The sequence below is a fragment of the Capricornis sumatraensis genome, chromosome 18 (assembly GCF_032405125.1).
Source record: "Capricornis sumatraensis isolate serow.1 chromosome 18, serow.2, whole genome shotgun sequence".
NCBI lineage: Eukaryota > Metazoa > Chordata > Mammalia > Artiodactyla > Bovidae > Capricornis > Capricornis sumatraensis.
This window is the reverse complement of record NC_091086.1, coordinates 77,621,397-77,634,689: the sequence shown is the minus strand read 5'-3', so window position 1 is coordinate 77,634,689 and position 13,293 is coordinate 77,621,397. Positions and strand designations below refer to the sequence as shown.

General features: G+C 51.1%; 1 non-coding gene across 1 annotated transcript; it reads left to right on the top strand.

Annotated features, from left to right (window-relative positions):
- The first annotated feature begins 8,484 nt into the window (after positions 1-8,484).
- On the top strand, positions 8,485-8,556 carry TRNAS-GGA (transfer RNA serine (anticodon GGA)). Its single transcript has one exon. It is a non-coding gene; the product is annotated as a tRNA-Ser (tRNA).
- Positions 8,557-13,293: the final 4,737 nt, after the last annotated feature.

The following is a 13,293-nucleotide window of genomic DNA, read 5'->3' as shown; positions in this document are numbered from 1 at the left end:
GTGATGGAATTCCAGTGGAGCTGTTTCAAATCCTGAAAGATGATGCTGTGAAAGTGCTGCACTCAATATGCCAGCAAATTTGGAAAACTCAGCAGTGGCCACAGGACTGGAAAAGGTCCGTTTTCATTCCAATCCCAAAGAAAGGCAATGCCAGAGAATGCTCAAACTACCGCACAATTGTACTCATCTCACATGCTAGTAAAATAATGCTCAAAATTCTCCAAGCCAGGCTTCAACATTGGAGAAGGCAATGGCACCCCACTCCAGTACTCTTGCCTGGAAAATCCCATGGACGGAGGAGCCTGGTAGGCTGGGGTCCATGGGGTTGCTAAGAGTCGGACACGACTCAGCGACTTCACTTTCTTTTTTCACCTTCATGCATTAGAGAAGGCAATGGCAACCCACTCCAGCACTCTTGCCTGGAGCATCCCAGGGACAGCAGAGCCTGGTGGGCTGCCGTCTATGGGTTCGCACAGAGTTGGACACAACTGAAGTGACTTAGCAGGCTTCAACAGCACATGAACCAAGAACTTCCATATGTTCAAGCTGGATTTAGAAAAGGAAGAGGAAGCAGAGGTCAAATTGCCAACATCCGTTGGATCATGGAAAAAGCAAGAGAGTTCCAGAAAACATCTGTTTCTGCTTTATTGACTATGCCAAAGCCTTTGACTGTGTGGACCACAGCAAACAGTGGAAAATTCTTCAAGAGATGGGAATACCAGACCACCTTACCTGCTTCCTGAGAAACCTGTATGCAGGTCAAGGAGCAACAGTTAGAACTGGACGTGGAACAACAGACTGGTTCCAAATTGGGAAAGGAGTGCGTCAAGGCTGTATATTGTCACCCCGCTTATTTAACTTCTATGCAGAGTACATCATGCAAAATGCTGGGCTGGAAGAAGCACAAGCTGGAATCAAGATTGCTGAGAGAAATATCAATAACCTCAGGTATGCAGAGGACACCACCCTAATGGCAGAAATTGAAGAGGAACTAAAGAGCCTCTTGATGAGGGTGAAAGAGGAGAGTGGAAAAGCTGGCTTATAACTCAGCATTCAAAAAACTAAGATCATGGCATCTGGTTCCATCACTTCATGGCAAATAAATGGGGAAACAATGGAAATAGTGACAGACTTTACTTTCTTGAGCTCCAAAATCACTGCAGATGGTGACTGCAGCCATGAAATTAAAAGATGCTTGCTCCTTGGAAGAAAAGCATATTAAACAAACCTAGACAGCATATTAAAAAGCAGAGACATTACTTTGCCAACAAAGGTCCCATATAGTCAAGGCTATGGTTTTTCCAGTAGTCATGTATGGATCTGAGGGTTGGACCATAAAGAAGGCTGAGCGCCAAATAATTAATGCTTTTGAACTGTGGTGTTGGAGAAGACGCTTGAGAGTCCCTTGGACTGCAAGGAAATCAAACCAGTCAATCCTGAATGAAATCAGTCCTGAATATTCACTGGAAAGACTGATGCTGAAGCTCCAATCCTTTGGCCACCTGATGTGAAGAGCTGACTCATTAGAAAAGACCCTGATGCTGGGAAAGATCGAAGGCAGGAGGAGAAGGGGACGACAGAGGATGAGATGGTTGGAAGGCATCACTGACTCAGTGGACATGTTGAGCAAGCTCCGGGAGATGTGAGGACAGGGAAGCCTGGCGTGCTGCCGTCCATGGGGTCACAAAGAGTCAGACACGACTAAGCGGCTGAACAACAGCAGCACAGTCAAGAAGCTGAACTTGACTCCAAGCAAGTGAACCGAACACTCTCAGTGAGAAACGTCACAGCCAGTTTCTCAGAACCTAAAGAGAGAATTTTGAAAGCAGCAAGAGAGAGAACTAATCACAGAGGAGAGCTCCTCAGTGTGATAAACAGTGACTTCTCATCAGATTCCATGCAGGCCAGAAGGCACTGGGGCGCATGAGGTCATGAAGGGGAAAAAAACTGCCAACCAAGAATTCCAAACCCCCCAAAGCTATCTTTTAAGAATGATGGAGAAACTAAGACATGTTCAGGTAAACAAGGGCCGAGGTACTTTATTACAATAGACCTGCCATCCAAGAAACGCTAAAAAGACATAACACAGTTTACTAGTCTCTCCAAATTCTTCAGGTTAAAATGAAAAGATACCAGACACCAAAGCCTTAAAAGCAATAAAGAATACAGGTAAAGGGAACCACATGTTAGTTTATAAGCCAATATTATTGTACTTTGATTCGTAAGGCTTCCCCTTTTCTCTATGATTTAAAGGCAGATGCATAAAACAATAATTATGAATCTTTGTTCATGAGCACACCGTATACAAATATGTAATCTGTGACATTAACAACATAAAGGAGGGAAGACGGAAATGTGTGAGAAGAGAGTCTTGGAGCACTATTGAATACTGACTTAAAATACCATTGAAACTGAATTAGTATTATTCAATTCAATAAGGTAGAACTTTATTGTTATAAATTTAGAATGTTCATTGTGATCCTCAAGGTAGCCGTTAAGAAGATGACTAGAGGCCATGCAGAAAAGGGAGGGAGAAGGTGACCGCCGGGCACCGTAGAAAAAGGCAACTAAACACAAACAGTCGGTTGCACTTGTCCCTCAGCCCCTAATGGAGGATTGAGGAACAATCTGTATGATAGCTGAATAGCAGAAGCAAGTCCTTATCTACTGATTAATCACCTTCAACATGAATGAAGCAGGAAAAAGTAGAAATCCCACGGGAATCGGGGAGCCAGACCCCTGCCTCACACCGCACACACCAACAACCACGGATAGGAGAGGAAGGTCGAAATGTTAGACTTTCCGTAGGAGGTGTCAAAGACGCTCCTTTAGGTCTTTGGGTGCAAGATTTGTGAACAGAGTGCCAAAGCACTCACTATCTCTGAAATATTCGTGGGCTCACCTGGGGTGGCAGGGAGCTCTCGGGGGTGATGGTGCTGACGGAGGTCAGGCTGGAGCACCCGGAGAGCGGGGGCAGGAACTCCTTCCGCTTGACTCTGCGGGACCGAGAGAGACACGGAGACACGGGATCGGGCGTGGGGCGGCGCCACGAGGGAGCCGGGGGGCCGGGGCTGGGGTGTCTGAGGGCTGCAGGGGAGAGTGTGTGTGTGCCCGTGTGCATGTGTGTGCACGCTTGCGCGTGTGTGCTCGTGTGCGTGTGTGTGAACACGCACGCCTACACTTCCACAGACAGAAGTCAAACGAGCGTGATGCCTGGTGTCCAGCTCAGGCGCCAGCCGTGAGCAGAGTGACCGCGAGGGGTCATGCCTTCCAGGCTGGGGCAGAGCTGAGAGGCAGAGTCAGCTTCTGAACTCCGCACAGGGCTTTCCTGCCCCATATGCTCCGTCACAGATGCTCTCTCTCCTAGGAGACCTGCACCGAGGCGCGCTCCCAGCCCCCGTCGGGTGGAAAGGCTGGCAACTCACCGCACGCCGGACGCGATCCTGCCGGCACTCGCTTCCTGCAGGCAGGAGGGAAAGAGCAGCGGGTCAGAAGGAGCCAAGCCCCGCCCTGGCCGTCGCGTCAGGGCTCCTGGGGGCCCCGGGTCCAGGGAGGGCGCTGGAGGATGGCGCCCGGCCCCACCCGCGAGCTCTGGCTGAGCTGCGTCCCCTCCCTTCTGTGGTTCAAGTCCTGCCCTTCATGACGCAGCACGTGACCGTCCTTGGAAACCGGGCCGCTGGGAGGCTATCAACAGGGGAGCCAGGTCACCCGTGTGGGTCCCGGCCCACGAGGCCTGATGTCCTCGCAGGAGGATGAGCTCCGGACAAAGACCGTGGACCCAGGTGGCGCTGACGGCTCAGAGGCACCAGCCCTGGCGACGCCCCACCGCAGACTTGTAGCTCCAGGGTGGGAGAAGGAAGTGAGCTGCCTGGGCAGCTTGGCCTCTGCAGCCCCAGCGGAGAAGCACACTGTCACACGTGCTCGTGCGCGCGCTTCTCCTTGGTCGGGGGGAGCAGGACAGCCTCATCCCAGAAGGCGCCCATTTGGCCTCTGGGCACGGGCCTGGCCTCCTCGCCTCTGACTCAGACTTGGCATCCGCAGGTTGGAGCCTACGGGCAGGTGTGTGGTGACCCTCCCTGTGGCTCTCTTCTGCACGTCCTCGGGGCCTGATTCTGGGCATCTTTTCAGGTGCTCATTTGCCATCCAATAAATTGCTTTCGGTAAAGAGTTTGTTCAAATCTACAGTTTGAACTGTGGTGCTGGAGAAGACTCCTGAGAGTCCCTTGGACTGCAAGGAGATCAAACCAGTCAATCCTGAAGGAAATCAGTCCTGAATATTCATTGGAAGGGCTGATGCTGAAGCTCCAATCCTTTGGCCACCTGATGTGAAGAACTGACTCATTGGAAAAGACCCTGATGCTGGGAAAGATTGAGGGCAGGAGGAGAAGGGGACGACAGAGGATGAGATGGTTGGATGGCATCACCGACTCAATGGACATGAGTCTGAGTAAACTCCGGAAGCTGGTGATGGACAGGGAGGCCTGGCGTGCTGCGGTTCATGGGATCACAAGAGGTGAATATGACTGAGCGACTGACCTGAACTGAACTAAGGTTATTTCAGATTTTTGTTTTTATAAACAATGTTTATAAAATGTTACAGGGAACATCTCTGTCATAGAGCTTTGTCTGTTTTTCTAAGATTGGGCTTTAAGTTAATGGTGGTAGACAGCCGATGCTCCCACGTGCATCTCCTTTAATCATCACCCACACACTCAGAGGTTTGTGCGGGGACCCTGCCCAGGTAACTGCAGAACACGGTTGGACCCAGGAAGCCTTGGAGTCTATTTTCATTTTTGGGAGTGCACTTCCTGGGTCCAAAAGTTTATCAGTGGATTTACCCAAAGGAAGACCCTTTAAAAGTAAACCAGTGACCTAACATGCCTCATGGTGACTGACCTTGCAGTTTCAGGGTGCATCTCAAGGTCGTCTCCCACACACAGAGACGAGAGGTGACACCTTGCAGTCCTCTCACGATGGACACATGGGTCACTTTCCTCTTTAGTAGGTAGCACTCTGTGCACCGTATCAAAGGAGGCCTTACACAGGAAATCTTAACACAAGATCACACGCGATTTCCTCCAGAGCAGTAAACGGGGAGAAACGGGTGTGTGTGTGAGTGCCCGTCTGGGCCTGAGAACGGACACAGAACCCTGCTTCGCCCACACAGACGTGTGTCTCAAGAGTGACCAGGGACCTACATTCAGGAGCCCAGACCCTCACCCTCACCTGGGCTGGGCTCGAGCACAACATTGGGTAAACGTAGGGAGTGTGGACCCCATGTCTCAAGGGGGAGCTTTCAGCTTTTCATCGCAAGGTAAGATGTAAGCTGTGAGCTTTCAAGGTGCCCCCTGAGGGAATGGGGTCTTATCTTTGCATTCCCAAGCTGGGGCTGCTTTAAGGTCATGAATGGGAGTTTGTTGCCATCCGGTCCTCGCTCTGCACTGCCGCATCCATACGATGGTTGTCCAACCCTCACCCGACCCAGGCCTCAGACGCGGTGCCGCGTCTGCACCGGGGCGGGGAAGGTGGGGGCAGCTGCAGCGTCTCCAGACGGTCACACCCAGGCCCGCGAGGACCGGCGGGAACCGACCAGCCTCTGCTGCTGAAGGCCAACCCGGTGAGGGCCCAGGACCAGCGTGTCCTCAGAGGCAGACCGTGTCCGCGCTGCTGCCCCAGGAGGCCTCGGAGAGCCTCGCACTGCGTGCCCACGGGCTGCTGAGCCCACGAGGGGCGAACCCGCAGCAGACAGGCTGGGGCCACGCAGACATGGTGCGCTTGGCCCTACAAGCCTTGTAGCACATGGTTCGCACCTGCTTCTCTCGCACGCATGCCTCACGGCTACAGACACCATGCCACGCGCCCACCACCGTTCCCGGGCAAAGGAGCACGGCCCCGAAACACTGTAAACATCTGAAGTGGGCGTGCGAGACCGGCACCGCCTGTGCCGTGCGGCCCTCTGCGGGGTCCTGGGGTGGCCGCGCCCCTGGCCCCGGCCCCCACCACCCCCCCCGCACCAGGCTCACCTGCTGTGATGAGCAGCTGTTGGCACGGATGCCGAGGTCGGAGGCCTGCAAGTAGTCTGGGGTTGCTGGCAAGAGGTGCATGGACTTCACGCTGGCGGGGACGCACAGGAGAGAGAAAGCGCGCGTGTCAGCAGACGGGGATTCCTGGGGGCCCAGCAAGTCTCACGGTCGTGGTTTTCCATTTTCCTGAGGACCTCACAGCTTGGGATGGGTCGCGGGCTCCCCCGCCCCAGAAAAGTCAGAAAGCAAGCAGCCCTGCTGAGCCCCGGAGCCTCCGAGTGGACGGAGAACCGGGGCCTCCTGTCTTAGGCCCCCGTTTTGTGGGAATTTGTCGCACTGAACCTAAGATGCACACAGGAGGGTCCCGTTGAATTATCCGCGTGTGGTCATCTGAGTCTTGAGGAACGGAGGACCCGGGAAGGCTAGCTGAGAGATCGGACCGTGAGGAGGACTGGGACCGCTGCGGCTGGCGGGAGGAGCCTGTTTCCGGGCACTCCCGGGTCCTCCCCCGCGGGGGCGGAGCAGAGGCCAGGCTCACCTGGCTGGGCTTCTGCTCCGAGGAAACCAGGAGAGGATGCGTGCTGGTGTGTCTCCACGTGAGAGGCCGTAATCCTTGTTCATATTCTCATCCTACCCACTTAACATTTCAGAACAGAGGGACAGTCCAGAAGAAACTCTCTCAGAAACGGGACAATCACACCACCAGGGACACTTGGTAAAGCCCTCCGTAGAGGCTTTCCTCTGAAACGTGCCCTCGGAGCCCCCACACACCGCATGGGTGTGTGCTGGGCGTGTTCCTTCCTTCAGCAGGTGTCACGAGGCTTAGAAACTTCCTCTGATCACTGTGAACTCGATCCCACCGGCTCTGACTGGCTCTAAGAGGACCAGCCTCGGGAGTGGGGCTGGGAATGGCTGCCAGCAGTGCCAATTTGCTCAACTGGACCCAGAAACTGCATTACCCAGAAAACATTCCCTGCGGCAAGAGAGACTACCAGAATTTACTTCCCATCTCATCTAGAGGATTTGTAACTTACTTGTATCACATTTTACCCATTGTTAACCCTTGATTAAACAGGGCCAGCTCCTCTCCAGGAGAAAGAACACAAGCTGGATTGGAAATGAAAACAAATGTCCCCGTAAAAACATGCGCGTGGCAGCTGCCCGAGGGGGGTGAGTGAACCCGTAAAAGTCTTGCTGTTTTCTTTTAACAGAAAGAACCTCACATGAGGCAAAACAAGAAGCTCCTAAGGAATCGTATATGGTCACTTTTATAAAATAAAGCATTGTGTGTATATATATATATATATATATGCCCAGAAAAGGTACTGGAAAGAAAGATGTGAAAGATACAAGCCAATGTCCCAGCAATAGTCATTAGTGGGCGGGGAAATCTGTGTGTTTCTGCTTTTATACTGGGAATTTGTATTTCCAAATTTTCTATAATAAATACGTGTTGATTCTAAAAAAAAAATTAAGGCAAAAGTCTACCGTCCTGGTCCCAGTTAAGTTTCTGCCTTTCTTACCAGAAAAGGAACAAGTAGAAAGTGCTCTTAGATTTTCCTTAAAGGATCACGGTTAAACGATACTTTGAAGTGAAATTCAAAATGATGTGGATTTACACGTTAGTGTTGCCAATCAGATTTCTAAGGAAGAAAAACTGGAAGAAAACTTATTGGGTTGTTTGAAAGAGAGCAGTCCTTGCACAGTGAACTGCGTTTCCTGGCCAGCTGTGAACTAAGCAAGAACCTCAGGAACTCTGAGCCTTTGGGACACTGCCGAGTGCTGTCTTTCTCTTAGCTCCGCCTCCTGGGGTTCCGTGGGCCCTCTCTGCCCCCTGAATGCAGGACGGGGACGCAGTGACCCCAGGGTCACAGCCCCAGACCCCCACCCCGGCCCCAGGGCGCCCCTCCTGAAGGCACTCCAGGCCCCTTCCCTGCCCCCAGGGGAGACGACTCTGTTCCCCCACCTGGGGCAGCGACGCTGGGAGGAGCCTAGTCTCCCGTGAGTGAAAGTGTATTCAGCACAACGCCAACCCCAAATGCAGGTGACTTGGAACTGACAAAATCACTTGAAAGTTTACACGGGAAAACAAATGTGCAAGAATTGTCAAACAATCTGAAAATGAAAAAGGCTTGGGAGGAATCTGTCTACTAGGGAGTAAGGAGAGGCTGCAGAAGAGAGAGAGGACGGAGGAGGCAGAAGCAGGCGGGCCCAGACACGGAGGGTCGTGGGCCGTCTACGCCACGGGGATCACTGAGCTTGTTCCCTCTCTTGTCGTATCCAAAAGCCAAGATGTCCTGAGGAGCAAAGTGCAAAGAAAGCAAGTAACACTGCGAGAATCTCACAGACTTGGAGGGATGTTTGGAAAACTCGGGAGCAAAGAAGGTTTTTAAAATAAAAATAAAAATTTGACACATTTGGCTTCAGAAAAATTTGTGACCTCTACGTTGCAGAAGGGGCTTCCCTGGTGGCTCAGAGGTTAAAGCATCTGCCTGGAATGCAGGAGACCCAGGTTCGATCCCTGGGTTGGGAAGATCCCCTGGAGAAGGAAATGGCAACCCACTCCAGTACTCTTGGCCTGGAGAATCCCATGGAGGGAGGAGCCTGGTGGGCTACAGTCCATGAGGTCACAAAGAGTCGGACACGACTGAGCAAATTCACTTCACTTCACTTCACATTGCAAAAGACATAATAAAGAAACTTTTTAAAACGACAGATTGGATGAAATATATTTGAGACACAAGGAACAAAGAATTAATTAGCATTTTCAATAGTCAACAGCTCTTAAAATGGATAATATACAAATATCCCAGCATAAAAATGGGGAAAATATTTGAAAACCTAATGCAATGCACACAAGAGATTGTCAGACAGTCACAACAGATGAGACGATGGACTTTCCCACTGGTGTTGAGAGGAGTGCGCGTAGAAACAGCTACCTGTTTTCCTTGGATTAAACCAGATACACTGTCCTTGTGCTGCAGAACCTGGGGAAACTGGTGGCGTGTGAGTCACTCCAGCTTTGGGGGAAGTAATCGTGCAGCCTTAGGAAGACTTAGCACAGGCAGCCCTTTGCCTTTGGACGTCCGACAGAAGCAAGACCAGCTGCCCCTGACACCAGGGCCCCTCGGAGGCTCAGCGGTGAAGAGTCCAGCTGCAGCGCGAGAGACGCGGGCTCGGTGCCTGCATCAGGAAGATCCCCTGGAGAAGGCCATGGCCACCCACTCCAGGAGTCTTGCCTGGAGAATTCCATGGACAGAGGAGCCTGGCGGGCTACCGACCACAGGGTAGCAAAGAGTCGGACACGACGGACGCGACTTAGCACACACGTGCGCCTGACAAAGCTGGCACCAAGTCACTTCTGGTGAACTGTCCGAGCAAGCCACGCGGCCAGAGCCCCGCGGCCAAACAAGCCACGCGGCCGGAGCCCCTCGGCCTGTCGGGGGCGGGGGCCGACTAAGCCCTGGCCTGCCCGTGGGGTCTGCCGATGAGAGGCGGCCGCGTCTGCCCCCCGGGTCACAGGAGCCGCCCCGGGCCTCCGGCGGGGGTGTGAGCGAGGGCGCAGCAGACTGACGGGGCGGTATCATCTAACCCTACCCTGTAAGTTTCTCACGTGGATGGAGAGCGCTGAGAGCTGCTCGGGCCTCACCCTTGAGGTTCTGCTGGGGGCCACTGTCTTTACACTGGTTCACGAGCCCGTGTCACGATATAATAACGAAGAAGCGGTGAGGAACTAATCTCAACCGATTCTCACACTAAATGGGTAGCCAGTCTGGCTTCCTGGCATGGAGCTGGGGGGTCTGGCAAGGCCACAGATGGCTGAGCCAAAGGGGGTTGCTCTCAACACTTGAAATCTGAGGCACTTGCTGTGCTGGGTTTCAGACTGGCTTGGGGCTGGTGACCTTTGCTCCTTCAGATTTCTTCCTTCTTGAATGGGTGTCTAGCCTATGATGGTCCCCTCAGTGCATTTTGGAAGCAAATGGCTTGTCTGGTTTCACAGGTTCACAGATGGAGAGGACTTTGGTCCAGGATGAATCCTGCCCACAGTCTCAGCCATCACAGATCTGTGCGGCTTAGGTGACAGGCTTTGGGACTTAGAGCTGATGGTTGAATTCAGGGAAGTTGCGATGCAATGAATTATTCTGTGTGACAGAAGACGGTGGGCTTTCGGGGGCCAGAGGGCAGACGGTGTGGACCAAATTGTGTCTCTTCAAAAAAGATGAGTGGTTGACCCTCGAACAACACGAGTTTGAACTGTGCAGGTTAACATATGTGTGTGTGTTTCAGTATACCGTTGGCCCTCTGGACTCATGGGTCTCATACCCAAGGATCACCAAACCTTGGACTGAAATGTCTGTGTTTGGTTGAGCGCTTGGATCCAGAACTCATGAATATGGATGGCTAACTATGGGACTTGAGCATCCGTGGATTTTGTTAAACACAAGGGCTCCTGGAGCCAACCTCCCACGAGAACGAAGGACGGCTGCATTGGAGCCCTGAAGCATCAGCGTTAACTGATCAACTGACTCAGAATGAGCCAGTCTGACTTTTAGGAGCTTAACAAAAGCCGAATGTTATTACAGACCGTACAGAACACATTCAGACTCAACACTGCCCATGTTCTCCAGGTGGCGTAGAAAACAGATGAGCGTGGTCTCACTTTTGTGTGTTCGTTCAGATGTTAGTTGTAAAGCAGGCTGAGGAGAATCATTGTACTTTTTGCAGAATAAGTAAAACTGAATAATCGTTAGTAATGTTAAGCGAACTATTTGATCTGACTTACCTCTGTACAGATGGACTCGGGTTGGCAACTGGTTTCTGTGAGAATAAATAAAAATCAGCAACGCTGCACAAGAAGGCAGTGCCGACGCTGAGGCTATCTCCAGCTGTCATCAGCGGCTCCACCGGATGCTGCTGCAGGGGTGTCTGAGGCCCGGGGAGGGCTCTCACCGCGGACACCGCTTCTGTCCTCCCCAGCCATGCTGTGCGCCCAGGGCGGGCTTCTTTTCTCCTTAGTGAGCATGACTCTATTTAAAGGTTAAGAAAACTGCCAAACGGCTTTCCCAAGCGGTGTCACCGTAAGTCCTCGCTTTGCTGTCGACGTAGGAGACGCCCGTCCCTCTGCAGCTCCATCGCGTGGCGCGGCCTCCAGCGTCAGCCGTTCTGACTCACGTGTGCGTGAGTGTGTGCATGCGCAGTCGTGTCCGGCTCTATGCAGCCCTGTGGACTGTGGCCCACCAGGCTCCTCCTCGCGGGATTTTCCAGGCAAGAATACTGGACTGGGTTGCCATGCCCTCCTCCAGAGGATCTTCTTGACACAGGGATCGAACCTGCATCTCCTGCATCGGCAGGCAGGTTCTTTACCGCTGCGTCACCTGGGAAGCCCTGACTCCCGCGCGGTGGTGTCTTACTGCGGTTTTAATGTGCATTCCCCTAACGTCCAGTGGTCTCGGCCATCTTTTCACCTGCTTATTTTCCACCCATATATATGTATATGCTGCTAAGCCGCTTCAGTCGTGTCCGACTCTGTGCGACCCCATAGACGGCAGCCCACCAGGCTCCCCCGTCCCTGGGATTCTACAAGCAAGAACACTGGAGTGGGGTGCCATTTCCTTCTCCAATGCATGAAAGTGAAAAGTGAAAGTGAAGTCACTCAGTCGTGTCCGACTGTTAGCAGCCCCATGGACTGCGGCCCACCAGGCTCCTCCATCCATGGGATTTTCCAAGCAAGAGTACTGGAGTGGGGTGCCATTACCTTCTTGATTCTGAGTTATTTTTGTATCTGCTGTGAAATAGCACATTAGGTTCATTTTTTTTCCTTGTGTGTATCTACCTGATTGTTCCAGTACCATTTATTTGAAAATACATTTCTCCCCATTGAATTGCCTTGGCATCTTGGTTTAAAATCCAATAACCAGAAATGTAAATGTTTTATTTCTGGAGTTTCGACTCTGTTTCACCGAGCTGCATGTCTGCCCTTACGCTGGAACCATACAGTAGCTTCGTAGTAAATTTTGAAATCAGATTATGGAAGTTTTCCAATTTGTTTCTTCTTTTTCTAAATTATTTTGGTCATTCTTAAGGGTTTTGAATTTCCACATACAGCTTGATATTTCCTTAAAGGAAAAAGCTTGCTGGGAATTCAATGGGGATCATGTAAGTTTGTAGATCAGTGTGGGGGAAATTTCCTATCATGACAATACTGAGTGCTCCAATCCTTAGATCTTATAATCTTTCCATTTATTTGGATTGTGTTTACTTTTTCTCAACAATCGCTTGAAGCTTCACATACACGGATTTTGTATTTGTTGCTTATTATTTTTTGATGCTGCTGTGAAGGGGCACTTTCCTCAGTGCTGCTCTAAGGTTCCTCACTGCTAGCGTGCAGGGATATAATTCAGTTGTTAATATTGATTTTGTATCCTGCCACCTTGCTGTTATCCTATCATTTCTCTTAGCTTTTCTGCAGGTTTGTTAGGATCATGATACCTGCAAATAAATGCAGGTTCACCTTCAGATTTATGTGCGTCTAACCTCTGTTTCTTGCTTTACTGTGCTGGCTGGAAGCTTTTAGTAAAATGCCAGGTGGAGTTTGGAGTGCACATTTCTGTCTTGGTCCAAGTCTTAAGGGAAAAGCTTCAGTGTGAGTTAAGCATGCGTTTGTGGTAAGTCTCACCGGAGTTCTTTATCGGATGCAGGGGGCTCCACCCTGAGGCTGTGAGATTGTTTCATCATATCCAGCTGCGCTGTTAACAAATGCTTTTCTGACTGGGTGTGCTCATGTTCATCGTACTTTATTTTATTAATATGCTTATCACATTAATACAATTTCAGATGCTAAGCCGACCTTGCATTTCTGGAGTAATCCTCCCATAGTTTCAGTGTACGAACCTGTTATGTGTGTGCATATATGCCTGTGTCTGGTCAATGATATTTGCCTCTATATTCATGGGTGACATCAGCTTATAAGATTCTTTTTTGGCAACAGGATCTGGCCTTAGTATTATGTAAATCATATATGTACAGAGGATGAGAGGGTTGGATGGCATTGCTGACTTGATGGACATAAGTTTGAGTAAGCTCCGGGAGTTGGTGATGGACAGGGAAGCCTGGCGTGCTGCAGTCCATGGGGTTGCAGAGTCAGACACAACTGAGCGACTGAACTGAACTGATTATGTACTCACCTCGTAGGATGAACTGGGTGGTGTTTCTTCGTCTTCCATTTTCTGAAAGTTTATGCATGATTGATTTGGGTTTTTTCCCTAAAACA